Raw genomic sequence first — 17747 nt, 5'->3', positions numbered from 1 at the left:
AACAGCCTGTGTCTGCCCCTGCATCCTTCTCTTCCGTGCTCAGAGACAATCTTGCTCTGACCTTGAGGTTTCTGCCCCTCCAGCACCGAGAGGCAGACAGAGCGCGCGGTGTTTGTGCGCTCGGGGAAGGCACCACGAGCCCTGCTGCGGAAACATTCCTGCACAGATGGAAGCGTGAGTGCAGTCCTGGATTAATGACAAGCTACATAATCCCCCCTCTGGCAGTCAGTGGCCTTCTGCTGCCCAGACAAATGTCAGGTTTCGATCAACCAGAAAAACTCGCTGCCTACGAGGATTGTCATCAGCTCGGCCCAGGACTTCGCTGCTGAGAGGTGAATGGGAAAGTTTGGGACACTGCTTGTCAGATTTTGGGCTATCAAATGGACAGGGGTGGATCTTACATCTACTTCCTTCATGCGGATATGGTTATGTTTCCAGCTGTGAAATGCAAATGACTTTATAAAACAGAAGGTTTTCTCTCTCCAGCCTTGGTATCTCCTGTTAGTTTATTCACCCCATCCTTCCTTGTCTCATTCCAGGAGCAGCTGGACAAGCTGATGGCTTCTTTGTACAGCACATCCACTGCATTGTTCCAAATGGATTCAAACAGTCTGGTACAGCAATCCTCAGGCAAAGCCACACAGTGCCTTCTGCACAAGCTGGGGCTGGCAGAACAGCAAATCTTCCTTCAGGAATGAAAGACGCTGGGTCATCACTTCACCTTACGCCCCTTCAAGGGAATGTTAGTCTGAGAGACAATTCCAAGAGCCAGAGCCAGAGCCAGGATGTCTAATAAACCTCTCATTTCATGAGAAGCACAAAGAATTAGGAAATACACACCCTGGAACTAGACAAATTGGCACCATTACTTATTAGGCTGCGTTGCCTCCTGCAACCCTGTTTTTGCAGGATCAGCCACGGAAACAGTGAGTTGCAGAGAGGAAGAGCAACGTAAGTTTTCACCTATGACATGAAATAAAGTGGAAGGGCAAGTGATGGAAAGCAGGGAATAGCAAACAAATGTGCTATGAATAGGCAGTTATTCATGTTTGAATTCCAACACCATTACTGAAGGCACGTCTTGCACTTGCAGAGGAAAGAGCTCTGCATCCTGTGCAGGGATCATATCCATAGGAAATCAGAGAGGGAGCAGGTAGGAATGCCTGGTTCCATTGCTTCTGCTTCCCCCTCCAAGAACTGTCACAGGTAGGAATATCCACAGGCTTCCTTACACCACTATTTCAGTCCCTGTGGGGCTGGGAAGCTACGCTGGAGAAGATTTCCAGCGGCGATGAGGTTCTCTGCACTGTCTCTACCTGTTGCTCTTATATCATTACACCTCTCTTTCCCTTTTACACACCAAAACCTGAACCCCAGCTTAATCTCTCCAGGGTTTGTGGGCAAGAAGGCAGCATCAAAGTTGCTGCTTGGCTCTCCTGACCTGGGGGAAAAGGGGGGCAGAACTGGATCCAAGAAGGTACCGTTTACTCCCACCCAAGCTGGGCTGACTAAACCGGTGGCAGTTGTGACTCAGCATGTCCTCGGTGGAGATGGAGCTGCAGAATTAGAGTTTCTACAGCAACCCACTTCCTCATGCATATAATGTTCTCTCTTACACACGCTCCCGAAACTGACTTTTAATCAGACAGTTCAGTTAATAAAATGCAAATGAAGTGCACCTTCAGCTACGCGATAAATCTCACTTGCTCTTTACTATTCCTTAGTCAGGCAAAAATCCTACTAACTGATCATTTATCCAATTTAAGACCGGAAAGTGAAATGGAGAGAGATTGTTGTAGTCATCTAATATTAGCAGCATACATCATTAATTTTGCACATATGTTTTTATCATAACATAATGAAAGCAGCTATTGTACCGACCACGCAAAAGGGAACATTCTGTTCTTCGCAGGAACCTAAAATCTGCATTGCCCAACTTTTACAATAATTACACAATATTCATCCCTCCTCCAGCCTATTCTATCCTTAGATTTCAACTTATGGATGCCTCAATCTCACTTTTAAAGCCAACAGCCACAAGATTACTACTATTATTATTTGTTACTGAAACTACTGTGTTTCCTATCACAGGACAGCACAAGGTATATTTGGGTTTTATCAAGGACAAAACCTCCACCCATGCTGTTGTTTCTAAGCCCCACACATTCTGTTTGCCACAGGCTAGGCCTGATGGCAATTCAGAGGAATGGCAGAAGTTTCTGCAGCTGCTTTTCTGAGGAAAATTATACATTAGGGTGAGGAAAATAATCTGAGGTCCTGTTCTGCAGAATTAAACAGTGGCAATTACAGGCACTGAGAACCTTGGGATGTCTGGGCAGGGAAGATAAGGGCTGGGAGAGAAAATAACGGCCATGTTCACTTAAAGACACTGAGAGAGCTGGTGACTTTCTTGTTAATTATTGATAGGGCAAGGGGCCTGAATGATTTCTTTCCAAAGCAATGCCAGAAAAGTGAGTAAACGGAGAAAATCCTGAAATCTGAGTCTAAGCCTGCTGCCTCCAGGGAGAGGAAAGAGAGTGTCTTAGAAATTCAAGGCCTGGACTTCCTACTTCTCAAAGCAGCATAGAGAGAAGGGGTGAGGATATGAGCATGGGAATACAAGATTTCACTATTCATTAACATTTAAAAGCTGAAACAAAGCTGCTTGGTTCACTTCTCCTGAGCAGGACCACACTGTCGTCACAGGTCCAGCTCAGACTCTCTTCACTTACTCCCAGGATGGATAAATCAGTTGGTTTCCTGGTAAGAGAGGAAAGAAAGTGCTGACCACAATACACAATTTTAAGTGAAACAAAAATGTTAAAGCAATTTTCCATATGTGGGTGAAATAAAATCTGCCTTTTAGCTGGGGGCACACCTTCCCAACTCCAGTGTGAGCCAAACAAACCTTCGCAGCCTTAGATAAGACAAAGCTCTCCAAGGGTTCTGGTCCCATTTGGACTGGTATGAATGTGGACAATGGTAAAGAATCATTCTGCATTTATCAGTTCAGAACCTGGCACACAGTCCTGATTTCTGTGCTGGCACAGAGATCTGCTCCTGTGCACCATAAATACCTTTCCTAGGAGCTGCATTACTCACAGGAGAGATATGAAACTCTGCTCTAAACAGGCATTTCAGGAAACACCAGGCCTCCCACTGGTATGCAAAACCCACTATGATCTGATAATAAAATGACCACCTCAGGCCTTTCAGGGACCATTATAATAGAAAAGGCTTGTTTTGGGAACCTCACTGCTTGAAGTCCTTCCAGGTGAAACTTTGCTCAGTGTGGCCCAACAGGAGGAGGAAATGGAGCTGAAGGAATTGGACACGAGAAGCAACATCTCAAAGACTTGGGAGCTCGGAGAACAAGCAGAAGAGCAGAGGAGCTGACAAGACACCCTCAACCAGGAGAAGGGTGATCTCCTCATCCAACTGCAGACTGCTATCCACAGGGGATGGTTAGAGCTTTGGGATTCACCAGGGCAGGGCATCGGCTTCCTCAAATGACTCATAACAGGCTCCTTTTCAGAATATGGAATGAATAAAGAGCATATGGGGATGATGCATGAGATTTACAGACAGCCTGTAAATCTCATGTATCTTAAATAAAGATAAGTCCTTAGATAACAAAGGAGACTGAAAGCAAAGGAGTTGTTGTCACAAGTCCCAGGTTCTGTTCCCGGCCCAGCACTGATGCTCAGCACGAGCTACAGCAAGTCAGTGGCATCTTTTTAAAATGCAAACTCTTCCTTAGGGATCTGTGTGTGTACAAACAGATTTTTTTGATGCTTAACTTTAAGAAGCTATGGTCTGAGTCATGGAGATCAACTCCAACACAGGTATGTTAAAGGAATCTTAGGAAACTCTGTAAAAGAGGCAAAGTCTTGCATTCTTGCAAATATGGAAGTTTGCTGCCATAAGAGGCAGGAGTTTTAGCAGCCTTTCATAGGATGAACACAATATTCTTATATATTATATATATATGTAAAATATTGTTATATATTCGTCTTCCAGCATCTCATACAACCTGGGATGGATTTAATTCTTCACTTCACGCTCCTACCCCATAGTAATAGTCATTTCACTGCAATTTTTAGGGATTCCTCTACATAAAGACATTGCATCTCCTTGACATTCTTTATTAATTAGACTCACTTTTACATGGCAATATTGGTAGGCCTCTACTTATAAAATGCTCCCCTCCATGTAACTCTTTTCCAGCCTTGGGGAATGCTTCTCCCTCTCCTGCACCTGAACTGGTTTTTATTTAATGTAATTGGAGAAGTTTTAAATCTGCATTGGAGCAGCCATGTGGTTGTCTGCTGCTCCTTCTGAAGTCAGTGTTAACTTCCACAGGATGTTAAACTCACAGATGCCTCATATGCCTCAGAATTTATTAACTGAATCTCAGGCTCCTTCTAAAGAAACACAAGTTTCCAGTGACATTTTGTCCTGCTGCCGCTAACGGCTTGTGTGATCCATACAAACCTTTTCCTGTCTGCAGGCATTAGACCACAGAGTTCAAACTCAGATCTCTCTGCTCAGAATGACTCAGTCACTAAATGCCAAAAGGAGGAGAGGGCTTTAGAGGGAGCTCATCAGGAAGAAATTCGTTTTTCTTTATTCTCTCCCATTCTCATTCTCCCAGTCTGGGGAAAGGAAAAAAAACCAACCCATTGTCTACTTGCTTAAATGCTGTGAGACTGCACAAAGAGGAAGGGGCTGTGTTTTTCTAGGAATTAACTCCTGGCAGCACAGTGAAGTGTTGCCAACTCGTGCCACTGCCCAAAAGAGCTGTGTGAACCCTGAGGAAGGGCAGGATGCTCCGGGAAGAGTCACTGCTGGACTGAGTTCCTGTGGGCCTGTTGGAAACACACACGATGCTTGTGCTGCTCTCCAGAAGCATCTGGGATGAATCCACTCTTGGGGTTTTCCCTCTGCTGCCAGGGCAGGGTTTAGCTTCTCACACTCCTGGAAAACCACCAGGTGAGGAGAACAAGGTGAGGAGAACAAGGTAAGGAGAACGAGGAGACCAAGAACATCAAACCTGCCACTCGGATGCACGAGGTGAGGTGCAGTTGCCACGGTCTCTATTTTAGATGGCCCTCTTAGGCCTGGTTTTGACATCTTGGGCCCTTCTGATAAACACCCTCTGTATGTTTGTTGTGGCTGCCCCATCCCTGGAAGTGTTCAAGGCCAGGCTGGATGGGGCTTGGAACAACCTGGGATAGTGGAAGGTGTCCCTGGCAGGGAGCTGGAAAAAGATGAGCTTTAAGGTCCCTTCCAACCCAAACCATTCTGGGATTCTATCATTCTATGTTTGTTAAAAGTTCTATTTTACACTCATTCCCCCTTTTTCAACTTGCTGGAGGACAACTGGGAACAAGAAGAGAAGATCCGTGGCAAAATGAAAAGGACTCATCACTGCCAACCTCAATGAGATGAAATGAGCCAAACTTGGAAGATGCTCTAAGGAATTTTCATGGTTTAATGTGTCAATTGGAATGGAATTTCCCAGGATAGACTGTATTGGGTGCAGTTGTGCTATGTCACAGCTCTGACAGCATCAGCTACACCTGAAAAGTCCCTTGACAATAAATTCACTGGGAAAATTCACAGTCATACCCTGATCTTTTCAGTATTAATCCAATGACAAGCAGAAGTACAGCTCAGTAATTCAGGCAAGCAGAATCAGAAATACAAGATTTTGTTTCCTAAGTCTTTCTCTGACTCATTGTCTGATATTTGTAATTCATCTTCCACGTTCACCCACATATAAAATGTGTACAATCACCAGGAAGTTATGAGGCTTAAATGATTCATGTTTATGTAAGGCCTTCTGATCCTCACATAAAAACTGGTTTAGAATTGCAAAATATTATCACAAATTAGATCTTTATTTTAGTGTCACTATTGACTACTTTAGTGATGGGTCTGCCAGCACTGCTCTGACAAACCTCCCCTTAGAAATTAACTTCCCACAATACAAATATCCAACTCTATATCATCCAAACCACTAATTTACCTAGTTAACGAGCTAAGTAGCTAAGGCAATGTGCACAATCATTAATAAATACTGGCAAGCTCTGCTAAATCAAATTCTCCACAGGGAGTACAAGCTCCTCGTGCTTCAGAGCAAGGCCACCGGGACACTTAAGTGACAGAAGAAAAGTTAAGTGCTGGTTTTGGTCCTTTAAGAGCTGCAAACAGGCTCAGCTTTCCTCTGTGCTGTGCCTTTATGTGCAGACTAATTAACGATGGGGTGAGGAGGAGTTTCCACAAAGGGAAAAGGGGCTTAAGTGCCCTACCAGTCCCATTGAAAAGACAGGACACTAAATCTCAGCCAAGACTAACCTGTTCACTACAGAGCAAACATGCTAATTTGGCTCAATCAACGTGCTGGAACATCCTGCCTTCTCCACCACACAGTAGCCAGCTCAGGCAGCTTTTTGGTAAGACTCAGTTGGCATAAAGGATTAATACAGCCCTTTTAAACCTACCCTGGTAAAACTGAGTCTGGAGCCCATCGCTCTTTAAACCCTTAAAAAACAGAACCAGCTGAGATCTAGTATTTATTTTTCCCCAGGTAGTGGCTGGTGTTTTTTCTACAGCAGATTCTGACTTCTCTATGAGCTTGTGAACCTCCTGGGCTTGGAAACATTTGCCTTTTAGCTTCCAGTGAATGAGCAGTTCAGCCAACTCTGAGATCCAGCTTGTTTTGTGTATTATCCACTCACTGGAAACTCCACTTCCTTTGAAGTCTGTGGAACTTTGTGCTCACTGCAGATCTCCTGCCCTGCTGCCATGGCCAGGGGAAAGGTGATCTGCTGCAGGAACCTGCTCTTCTGCTTGTAGGCAGTCAGCAAAATGTCTGATAAACCTTTCCATGGACATTTCTGTCCTGCAAGGCACTCTCCCTCTCACTCTGGAAGGAAAGGTGGTAAATCAAACCAGAAATGAGGCCACAGTTCACAGGATGCGCAGTGTTACCATTAGGAATTCAAATATTTATTTCATCCAACATATTTCAGTATTTAAATATTTAAGCAAACACTCAGCATTTCTACAAAAACATGACCCACAGACCTAGATTGCAGCTATTTCTATGAACAAGCCTCTATTTCCCTCAAGTAGCCAAATCAGCTTGATTATATTCCTGAAGGCCAAATTCCAACACGACACAGGAAGCCAACCATGCTGCAGATAACATCAGTGTCTGCTGAGACACCTGGCCAGGTCTTTCCTGCTTTGTTGGCTCAGTATTCCCAGCTGTAGATCTCTTCCAGGAAAGAAAATCCAGTAGAGCTGATAAACATATAGAAAAGGGAGTGAAGAAATTAAGATTCTTGTTCATATTTCCATGGATTTCTCTCACATCTCTTGCTCACACACACTGCTGTGCTCATGTGTGTACTCCAGGCCTTGTACATTGAAGAGCTGGAAGAAGACCTGGAAGCTGAGGTTATATTTTGGTAGAATGCTCTGAACACATTCTGATGATTAATACAAACTGATGCCATCAGTAACAAGGAACATTCCCATTTCAATTCACTTTAGAAATGCGAGCTAATTAATCCTCAACCCTATCAGGAGATAGGTCTGTGTTGTTAAGACACCTTGCACAGGTGGGAAGTCAGAGGAAAAGGAACTTGTTCAGTGGCACAGAAAGCAGCAATGTCAGTTAAAGCAGAGCAGGGCCATGGGAAGCACAGGGCTGCCAGGGCTGAGATGGCAGAGCTCATGGAGAAGCCCCAGAGTGAAAGCACAGCTGGACAAACAGGTCATGAAAGTAGAGATGGATGAGCTTGGTGCAAGCGTGGAGTCTGTGCAGAAATCCAGGGGGAGAGGTCAGCAGGGAATTCCGGCAGCCACGGGGGAAGCCATGAGCACAAGGCAGGATCCAGCTCTCTGCAGAGGGAGCTGATGATGCCAGGAAGCAGCTGTTGGCAGCTGGTGCTGAGCTCTGCCCGTCCCAGCTGATGGAAGAGGCCTCCCCCTCGCAAGGGTCAGCACACTCTGCACTCCCCCAGGCTGTTACAGTCACCCCAGTGCAATCACCAACTGGAATAAACTGAGTTTGCAAGAGAGGGAGGATATTTTGGCCCTTGATGCCTTACTCAGCATCATATGACTGACCTCCCTCTTCCAGCTGAACTCCAATGCTCATGTTCACGAGCTGGAAGATAACCTGGCTGAGCCAAAGCCCAGCCGGCTGCGGGGGAGAAGAGCCAAGCTGAAAATAAAGCCATCAGGCTCCGAGGTAAATTCCTTGACAGCTTTGTGCAATGTTACCTCCCTTGGATCCTCATCTTCCCCTACATTTCTTCCAGCTCTGGCAGCCCTGTCCTTGTCTCCTCTCTGCCCAGTCCTTCTCCTCTTTTTCTCTCCAGTCAGATTGAATTAGTTCCTCTCCTGATTCTTTATGCGGTTTTCCCACAGCTTTCCCAGCTGAGTTGGGAGCACGAGGAAGTTCAGAGCAGGCTTAACCAGACTGTCCACATAAAGATTTCTCTCTCCTTGCAAGCAGGAGACAGATGGATGAGGAGCCCAAGGTGCTGGGGAGCACCAACTGCCTGCAGAGGCTGCTGCTGTCATGGGACAGGCACTGCCTGCTCTTTTGCATATTGTCCACTTCAGAGTAACCAATCTTCTGTGCTACCTCTCACAAAGGGAACTTAACTCATCCAAATTACTCTCTGGGATTGTCACCAGCTGTTCTTGGAGGGGGTGTAGGGGACATGAGCCCTGTGTGGATATGAAAACAAGATACGGAGTCTCCCATGAGTCAGCAAAGAGCAGGACACACACACCTCCTGATCCTCAGCCCACTGTCCATTCAGTGGATCTTGCAGCAGTTTGTTTGTACAAATCACAGAAGTTTGGCTCAGAATTATACCAATATTTCATCTCTCTGTCTGACACCTGTGTCTTGGAAATTTCTGCTTATCTCCAAAGAGTAATTCTAGTGCTGCACCTGTATATCACCAGTCTGGCAAGGATTCTGTGTTTAGAACAATCACCAAATGGGTTTACTGTCATAATTCTTTGAAACACTGAGAGAACACAGTGATGATGACAAGCCAAGTTCTGTTTCCAGTTGTATGAGCTCATTTCAATTCACTGCAGTACAGCAGAAAACAGGTACGGAAAAAAACCCTTGGCTCCTGAACAGGGAGATATTTTGAAGGCTGAGATGTTTCTGGATGGCCCAGAACTGAGTTGTTCAAGTGGAGCTCAGCGGTTCTGGGCAGCCAGGTCAGTGCAGTCACACTTCCAACAGGACAGATCCACAGCAGTGGCTGTGCTACCTCGAGTCCTGCACAGCTGCTGTGAGAGCCCAGCCAAAACCAAGCATAATTTGGATCCAGTGAAAGAGTAGCTTGAGGAAGAGGAGAAGAGCAAAGCTGAGCTGCAGTGCCTGGTCTCTAAACTCAATACTGAAGTCACAATCTGGAGGAGTAAATACAGGACTGATGCCACTGAAAGAACCAAAGAGCTGGAGGGAACCAAGTGAACCTTCAGCTTTCAGGGAGTTTGGGACTTAGGGAAGTCTCATTATTTAGTTTGGCTGCTGAGTCACTGCTTATGGATGTGATCTGTTAGGATACATTTTGGTAAGAGAGAGAGAAAGCAAAGGCCTCCAGCCAAAAGAAAGAAAATAATACTTGCAATAACAGAGATTATTGAGACCTAACACTTGTACACTGACAACAGAAAACAAACCCTTCTGATAAAGGCTTGAATTTGTGTAATCTTTCTTTATTTCAACAGGACTTTACTCTTCCAGCAGCCCTACAAAAGCCACTAGAATTTCCTAAGGATAAAGCACCATAGCTCTTTACAGTCTGTTTTCTGAGGCTGCTGCCAGGATTCCACCTTTTCCCTGGTGAAAACAGTGATGGGGCTCTAGGAGATGAGGGATGCCAACCCTACCACCCCTCCCTCCATGAGCAACTCACCAGGATATTTCTGCCCTCCTTCCCTCAGGACAAAGTTGGCTGTGAGGCTCCAGAAGCAGAGACAGCGGAATCAGCCCAAGCCTGGATTACCAACATGGGGAAAACTAAGCAGAGGCCTCAGAGCACAGTGGAGAACCTCACTGTTGACCTTGAGAGGTAAGAAATCCAGCTATCCAAGAGTGCATCCAGCCCAAGACTGACCACCAAGATCTAAGCCCTGGTGCTGGAGGCCCTGGGAGTCTTTCTGTCAACTCAGGTCGGCTTTGGACTGGTCCCTTATTTCTTAATATTTTAAGATCTCTCTATTAAATGCCAAGTAATCTGTATGGCCATGAGAAGCAAGGCTAAGATTTACCACATCAAGAGAAAACCCAGATGAGAGCCACAGCTAATTCCTGGGAGCACACAGCATGCTTCTCATAAGCTCATTAGCTGACTTCCAGAAACAAGAGTACAGTTAAAGCAAAAGCCCTCCTTTACTGCAAGGCAAGGTATTCATCTCCTTTTAAAGGATAATGATATCCTGCTTTGAACTTTTCAGTGTTGCAGTACTGGTGGGTTGGCCACTGGTTATTAACTACCACACTCAAAGCAGATCTAAACAACACACAGTTTAAACACCACCAACAAACGCTCCTTCATTAAATTAGTATTTCTACTCTTGCTAGTGTTAGTGTAAGAGCATGAATAGTAGTGCAACTGTGGGATATTTGAATAAAAATGTTACTTAAAATAGGCACAAAGGCTGCTCCAAATCCACTGAAGTCCTTGGGTACCTGCCAATGACTGCAGTTGGCTTTAGAACAGATCCCAAGAGCCGAAAATCCCACATACAGCATTACATTACTGGGCTGAAAAAAAATCTGTTTCACCATCCTTTTCTTTAATGAAGCAGCTCTTTATTCTATGGTTCCTGTGGTGTGCTTGTCACCATGGTATCCGAACGCATGTGTGGATCATAAGGGTATGTAGAACATTTGTGATTAAAAGCTCCTAGGAAAGAAAAATGTACCTTTATTCTTTCCCTTCATGACAAGCAGTTAGACACAGTCTAAAATAGCCTCGAATAACATCTTGTTTGTAACTGAATCTGCTTTGAAACAGAAAGAGTCACACTGATCAACCCAGGCAATTACCAACAGCACATCTGCACCAGGAACATCTGAAGTGGAAAACATTTGCTCCACAGCAGCATCATTACAACCACAGGAGCAAGGAAGACTATCACACTGCTGGGAACTGGGTGATCTTGTTAAATTCCTAATGGTGAGGAGAGAAAGCCTCGTAAACATTTTAATCACCCATTCAGAGGGACCAAGAGAAACTCTGCCAGTCATTAGAGTGGCTGCCAATTTAACTGTGACTGGCTGGCAGGACACGAAGGGAAGTGAAGTGTGAAGAAAACTTGTGTCCAGTGAATGCTTGGCTTTCTTTTTCCAGGCCAATGCTGCTTGTCTGCTCTGGACAAGGAGCACAGAGCCTTTGGTAAGATGCCTGCAGAATGGCAACAAAAAGTGCAAAGAGGTGGAGTGAATTCCCAATTGATAAGTTTGAGCTTAAGGCTGCCTATGAAGAATCCTTGGAATCTATGAGGGAGAAGGACAAGGCCCTTCAGGTTAAGTACTGGTTTGATGTTAAAAAATTCTGCACATCATAAGCCCCTTGATTCCTAGTGAATGATCTCTGTGGTGTCTTCCAGCACCAATTCCTCTTTCCTTATTTCTTGCAGTACTTTCTGTCTCTGGGGATGTTCATTTGGTGCAATAAGAGAGAGGTTGCAGTGCCAGTTCTGGCTACCAGAATCCTCTAATTCTGAGCAATTCACTTAGAGGGCTATTAACAACAATCAGCTTTACCCTGGGAAGAGGACATTCCCTTTAACCTCAGTGGAGAGGATCCAGCATCTCCAGCACTCAGTTCAGAGCAAGTCAATCAAACTCCTCTCAGTCTCCCCCTTTGCATCCCTTCTCCCCACTGGCTGTACAGGGAGACCAACTGCCTTGGTTCCTTTTTTCCTAAAAAACACTTCTGTAAATTACAAACATTTATCTCTTCCAGGAGGCTGGAAGATGTAAATATTTAGAAGATGCTACAATCTGCTGTCCTTGTGGCCAAGAGAAAACAGTGATGGACACTCTGGAACAGATCCAGTGTTTTCTGGGCTCTCACCCCCAACCCTTTGCTCCAGCCTCCATCAGCTGGCAGAGAGCCCCACTGTGCTGCAGAGGGATGATGTGGTGTCCTGTTCCCATTTTGTGAGAGCAACAATCTGAAAGGGGGAGAGGGAAAAGCTGGATAAAAACTGGGAAAAAATTCTCTTGATTTAATGGGCTTCATTCTTCCACCTCCATGAGCACATGCAGCTAACAGGGCTCATTCAGAAGTCCAGGATAATATTCAGCAATGAAAGAAAAGGGCAGCTGATTAAAAAGTGACTGAAACCATTTCATGCTATTTCCAGTCAAAGGATCTGTCTGGTGCACTTGGTAAAGTTCACAGTCCTGAACTAAACCTATCGCATGAAATATCCGTTTTCTTCCCTAGAGGAAATTAAGGATCTAATCAATGAGCTGGGGGAGGGAGGGAAGAGCATTCAGGAGCTGCAAAAGGTGAGGCTGGAGATTGAGAAGGATGAACTGCAGGTGGCACTGGAGGAAGCAGAGTCTTCCCGGGTGGTACCAACGCTGCAGATGTGAGAGATGCCTTCCAGCCTGGGGTCTGCTGCCCACATTCCAACAGATGGATTTTTTTATGTACAACTGGATGGATTTGGTATGTATAATTATGTACAGCATAATTACATTATGTACATAATAAGGCTGCAGCATGAAGGTTTTAAGTTAGACATTAGGAAAGTTTTAAAATCATTAAGGGGAATTACTCCTTGGACAGATTGTCTGGGGGCTGTAGATTCTCCCTTGCTGGAAGTTAAGTGCAGTCTGGTCACACATCGTCAAGTGGGTCTGGTTTTAGCAGGGGATGATCCAGATTTTAGGCAGCACATTTTTAAGATGACCTCTTGAAAGCTCTCCAGCCCCGCTTTAAGAGAAGGTATTCATGAATGGCTTGGTGTGAAATGCTGGTATCTCAGTTTTAACAGGTTTGAAAAGTTACTGTATTTTTATTACTTGGTGGGCAATAATTTGCTACAAGGCCTGGATCAGACTCAAGATAACAGACTGCTGTACCATATGCTTCACTGGACTCCACAGAAATAATCACCAGCATGCAATTGAGTCTCTGCAGGCGAGTCTGGAGATTGAAGGGATGGGCAATGCTGAAGCTCCCCGGCTGAAGATGATGGACACTGACCTGAGCAGAATGGAAATGCTGCTGGATTGTGCCAGCAGGAACAACAGGGAGCTTGTTATGACCTGACTAAACTACAACAGCATGTCCAGGTAAATTGGAGAGGGTGGAAGCAGGTCCTGGATGGAAAAACACACCAGCTCTGTTTTATACTTAAGCAGCAAAGTAGTAGATTATGTACTCTTGTTTAGACAGACATCTCGAACACACTGAGAATTTCTATTCGAAAGCCCTGGTTCTCCCACTCACACCAATTTCAATCTGCACTAGTTCCAAGAAACCTTATACAAGAGAAGCATTATTATCAGCTTTTGATAAACTACAAACATAAGGAACTCTTTATACGTAATTAAACCAAAAAAGTTCTGTGTTCAAGAGAAGTTGTGATTGCTGTTTGAACAGGATAGCCAAGAAACGGACTAGAAACGAACAGATACAAAACTAAGGAGCTTCCTTCAGCTCTTCATTGCTAAAATAAAACGAAGTAAATTAGTAAAAGGCTGTCTCTTTGTTGGAATAAATACAACTGCTGCCAAAATTCCCATTTTAGTAACTTAAAGACTAACAACAAAGATTCCTTCTCTCTATACACATGTATATATATATATATATATATATATATATATACACACGCACACTCAAACCTAACTTGTCCTCAGTTACATCAGCCCCGATCAGCAGTAATTGTCTAAAAGTCAGTGTGGCTGCAAGGACAGGCAAACACGATACTGAGACCCAGAGCTGGAGTTTTCGTGGGGTTTGGATTTGAGTTTTGCTCTTTTTAAAAAGAATCTGGCATCACCTTAAGAACAGCTTTGCAGAGAAACCTCCTACAACTTTCAGCTTTCTCTCCATTATTTACATTAATCTTTCATCTGCTCTCAGGACCTTCGGATCCAAAGGGATGGGGATGTTTGCCAGCATAAGAAGCTCCAGGAGCAGTAAGTGCTGCCTCTGCCCACCTCAGAGAGAGCTGGAAGAAGTGCAAACTGACCTGGAGGGCAGCAAGCACTCGGGAAAACTCCGGGAGCAGGCAGAGGTCATGGAGAAGGCCTGGTGAACTCAGTGTCCATGCACAGAGAAAACACAACTATTTATGCAACAGCAACCTGGGAGCCTCTGTGTGTGTGGTTTAACATTAAATCTTAACTGTGGGTAAGCAGTGCAGGATTAGGCCAACAACGGATAAATGTAACAGTGGTCTATAAAGCAGGTCTGATAACTCTATGGAAAATGAAGAGCTCAGTCTTTAAACATATTACACTGACAGCAGGATTTTTAAAAAAGCACCATATTGTCCCAGCTTTGCTCCTAGCAAGGCTTATGAAAAGACTTTTAGCAGATTTGGTGGAAGAGTTAAGACACTGCTGAGGAAAAACCCACCATAAAATGGACAGAGTAAAATTCTGTCTCCATTGAAACTCGAGTTTTATTAGTTGTTTCCATGGTGCTCAGATTTCTTCCAGAGTCTGTAGCCCACAGCAAGATCCCTTTCAGTGAAATTTTCAGCCTCCTTGCATTAGAGATTGCAGCATGAAATAACATACCTGCCACTTCATTTTGTGCACAGATTTATGAAGCTACTTTAACATTCACCATTACCCTCTGCAGCGCTTTTCCATAAAGACCACCCATGATAACATTTCCAAGGAGAAGAGTATAACTTCTGGAAGGGACTGATAAATCCAAGAAGCATTTCTCAGCTGCAATTATGGGACATTGGTTATAAAAACTGAGTCATAAACGTGGCTTTTATTCCAACAGGATAAAAAATACAACCAAGACATTCCCTTCCAATTGACCGACAATAAAAGGATACACTTTAAGCAGGTGAACTGCAATCTCCATACTAAATTGGGAGTTTAAAACTAATTTGTTATATAAAACCCACATAGCATTGAGCTTGTGCAGCATTCTGAAACACAATGGCACATTTACATGATGTTGTTCTGCTGAAGAGCAGCTTGTGTTACTAGAATGCAATTTTTCTATTAAAGCCTTTGTAGTTCTCCTTCCATAGAGTGGGGTTTTTTCATTATTATTATTTTTACAGCAGCAACAACAACAGTCTTCCAATGATTCATATCAGTAAACAGTAAGCACTAAATGAGCTGTTGGGCTCCTATTTTCCATGAGATAAAAAGACACATCCATATCGTAAAGTGTGGAGCAGAGACTGTGTTTGTTGAGGATGCAATCAAGTACAGCTTCAGTCGGGTCTAAAGCCAGCTGCTGCTACTGCAGCAGAGCTTTGAAATAAATAATATTGGTGTATAAACTCAAATCCACACAGAAATTCAGAAACACAGACTCAGACTCAAGGTCTTCGTAAACAACAGGGTCTGTTTCTGCCTCAGAGGTGTAGCATATTTTAGCTCTCACTTAGCCTGTGAGTAAACACACAGGTCTTAATGCTCTATAATGCAGATCCAGTGGGGATGAATCCCATTTGGCTTAACAGTGCACAGTTCTATAGAGGAAAAACAAACTATACAGTAAACTGATGCACAAATCATCTCCTTGAGAGCTGAATGGAAGAGGGGAGCAGATGAGACATTCTGGGTCTCTAAGACTGTTTTCTGCCCTCTAAAATCAGTTTGTTTACTATTAAATGAAAGCTGGGGCCTGACCTTCAACACTGTACTAATGAGCACGACGAAATCATCAGTGAGCACTGAGCAGCTGATGAGAGAGCAAAGAAAGCTGTGGCTGATGCAAGTCACCTCCCCACCTTTCTGCCCTTTATGCTGGCAGCTGGAAACCTTAAGGTATATATTCTATTATTTCTCTCCAGTGCTGGTTTGAAAGCACAGCGTTAATAACAGATGTCAGCACTTGCTTTTTGTGATCCTGAAAAGCAGGATGCACGTTAGCTCGCTGATTGCAGCCCCGGCAAAATTAATCCACAAAAGAAGAAATTCACTTTCACTCTGCCTCCCTGGTAATCTGCATCACAGATGGCACCCTGAGGAATTCCTCCATTTCCTCTCGATTTGTCCTTTCTCTCCCTTATTACACAACTCCACTCCTCACACCTCTCAGCCCTCCAACAAAGAGTAGGCTGGGTTCCCTCTCCAGCTAGTCAATGGCATTCAGAATTGGCACAGAGGGGAGAGAAGTTGCCAGCACCGAGCAGATTGCTCCTTTGGCACTGTGCTGACAACTGGCACTTCCGAAATATCACAGCGAGCTGGGGGTTTAATGCACAGCATCTCCTCCCAGGCTGAGGCTGAGCCTTCTGCCACCTTTGTGCTTTGTGTTACTGTGTGTTCAGACGATGTCTTCACCCTCCAGCTATAACTCAGCCACCTTCTTTCCACTGAAGGGCAGAAATAAAAGCCTGAAGTGTCATAGAAACAAAACTATTGACTTAATAACATGTTATTAACTTAATAACACCTTTGACTAGTCCAGTGGTAAAAAAATGAGCATCCCACCACCTGGTTTATGGTCCAACCCAGAGTCATCCAAATCAACTGTGCTTATTCCCATTGATTTCAGTGAACTCTGGATCCGTTCTTCAGAAAGGCAGCTTATGATACACAGAAAAATTAAAGATATGGCAAAATTCCCCAGAAGGTGACACACAGATTTCAAATCTACATATGCAGCTTTCCATGATCTGTATAAATAGCTGTGCTCTCAATCTGTTTCATACCTTCCTCACAGCCTTCCTGGGTGGCAAAAGATCTGTGTCAGGAGCAGGATCATTACGTGCACCTGGAAAAAATTCAGAACAACTATTAAATTGCAATAAAAGACCTGCAAGTCAAGATGGAATGGGCTGAGCAGTTAACCCTGAAAGGAGGGGGAAAACTCCACCGTTATGAAACTCCAGGGTAAGAAAAACATGTAAAAATATATTAGAAAGATTATTCCAACAGAGCAGCTATGAAACTCTTTCCTGCACTTGAGCTTTCACATACAGCACAAATACCTGAAAAGGAACATTTTCATTTAACAACAAACATGTCCCAAAGGGAATGCAGTAATTCAAGGAAATCCAGACTAGGCAGAAAAGCTGCATGTAGGACACTGAACCCACTGGAGCACAAGGGAACTTCAGCACTTTTCACCCCGTGCAGAACTCATCCATCAGGATCTTTATGGTGCCTGAGCAGAGCAGTAACAAGCCACTGGTATCAGCAGCTGATCTACACCCACAAAGGAGAATTTGCAAAGTGTACTGTCACCAGCAGCACGATTTGCCTTTTATTTTTCAACTGCAACTAAACTCTTGAGCAGGAGAAGCTTCAAATTCTTGGGGTAGATGCCATCTTCCTATTTTCAATCCTCATAATGGCACATCAATTTTCCTTCTGCTCCTCTTCAGTTGAAGGAACTGGAAATAGGGCTGGACCCCAAACAAAAACACCACGTGGAGCCTGAAAATTCTGCACAAGAACAAGAGGTCTCTAAAGGAGCTGGTCTTCCACAAAAGATGGCCACAAAGCCAAGCAGTGCACGCAGGAG

At 44.3% G+C, this 17747-nt stretch overlaps 1 protein-coding gene across 3 annotated transcripts in view; it reads right to left on the bottom strand.

The window, feature by feature from the left end:
* KPNA7 (karyopherin subunit alpha 7) overlaps positions 1–17747 on the bottom strand; it is a 49505-nt gene that overhangs the window by 26192 nt on the left and 5566 nt on the right. For all 3 annotated transcript variants that reach the window (XM_027683467.1, XM_027683472.1, XM_027683468.1), the window contains exon 2: positions 16933–16994. The gene's annotated coding sequence lies outside the window, so the exon portion shown is untranslated. The remainder of the gene's footprint in view (positions 1–16932; positions 16995–17747) is intronic.

Source organism: Neopelma chrysocephalum, unplaced genomic scaffold (genome assembly GCF_003984885.1).
Source record: "Neopelma chrysocephalum unplaced genomic scaffold, ASM398488v2 Primary Assembly neopelma1_65, whole genome shotgun sequence".
Classification (NCBI taxonomy): Eukaryota; Metazoa; Chordata; class Aves; order Passeriformes; family Pipridae; genus Neopelma; species Neopelma chrysocephalum.
Note: the sequence above shows the minus strand (reverse complement) of the source record. Positions and strands in the feature narration are given on the sequence as shown.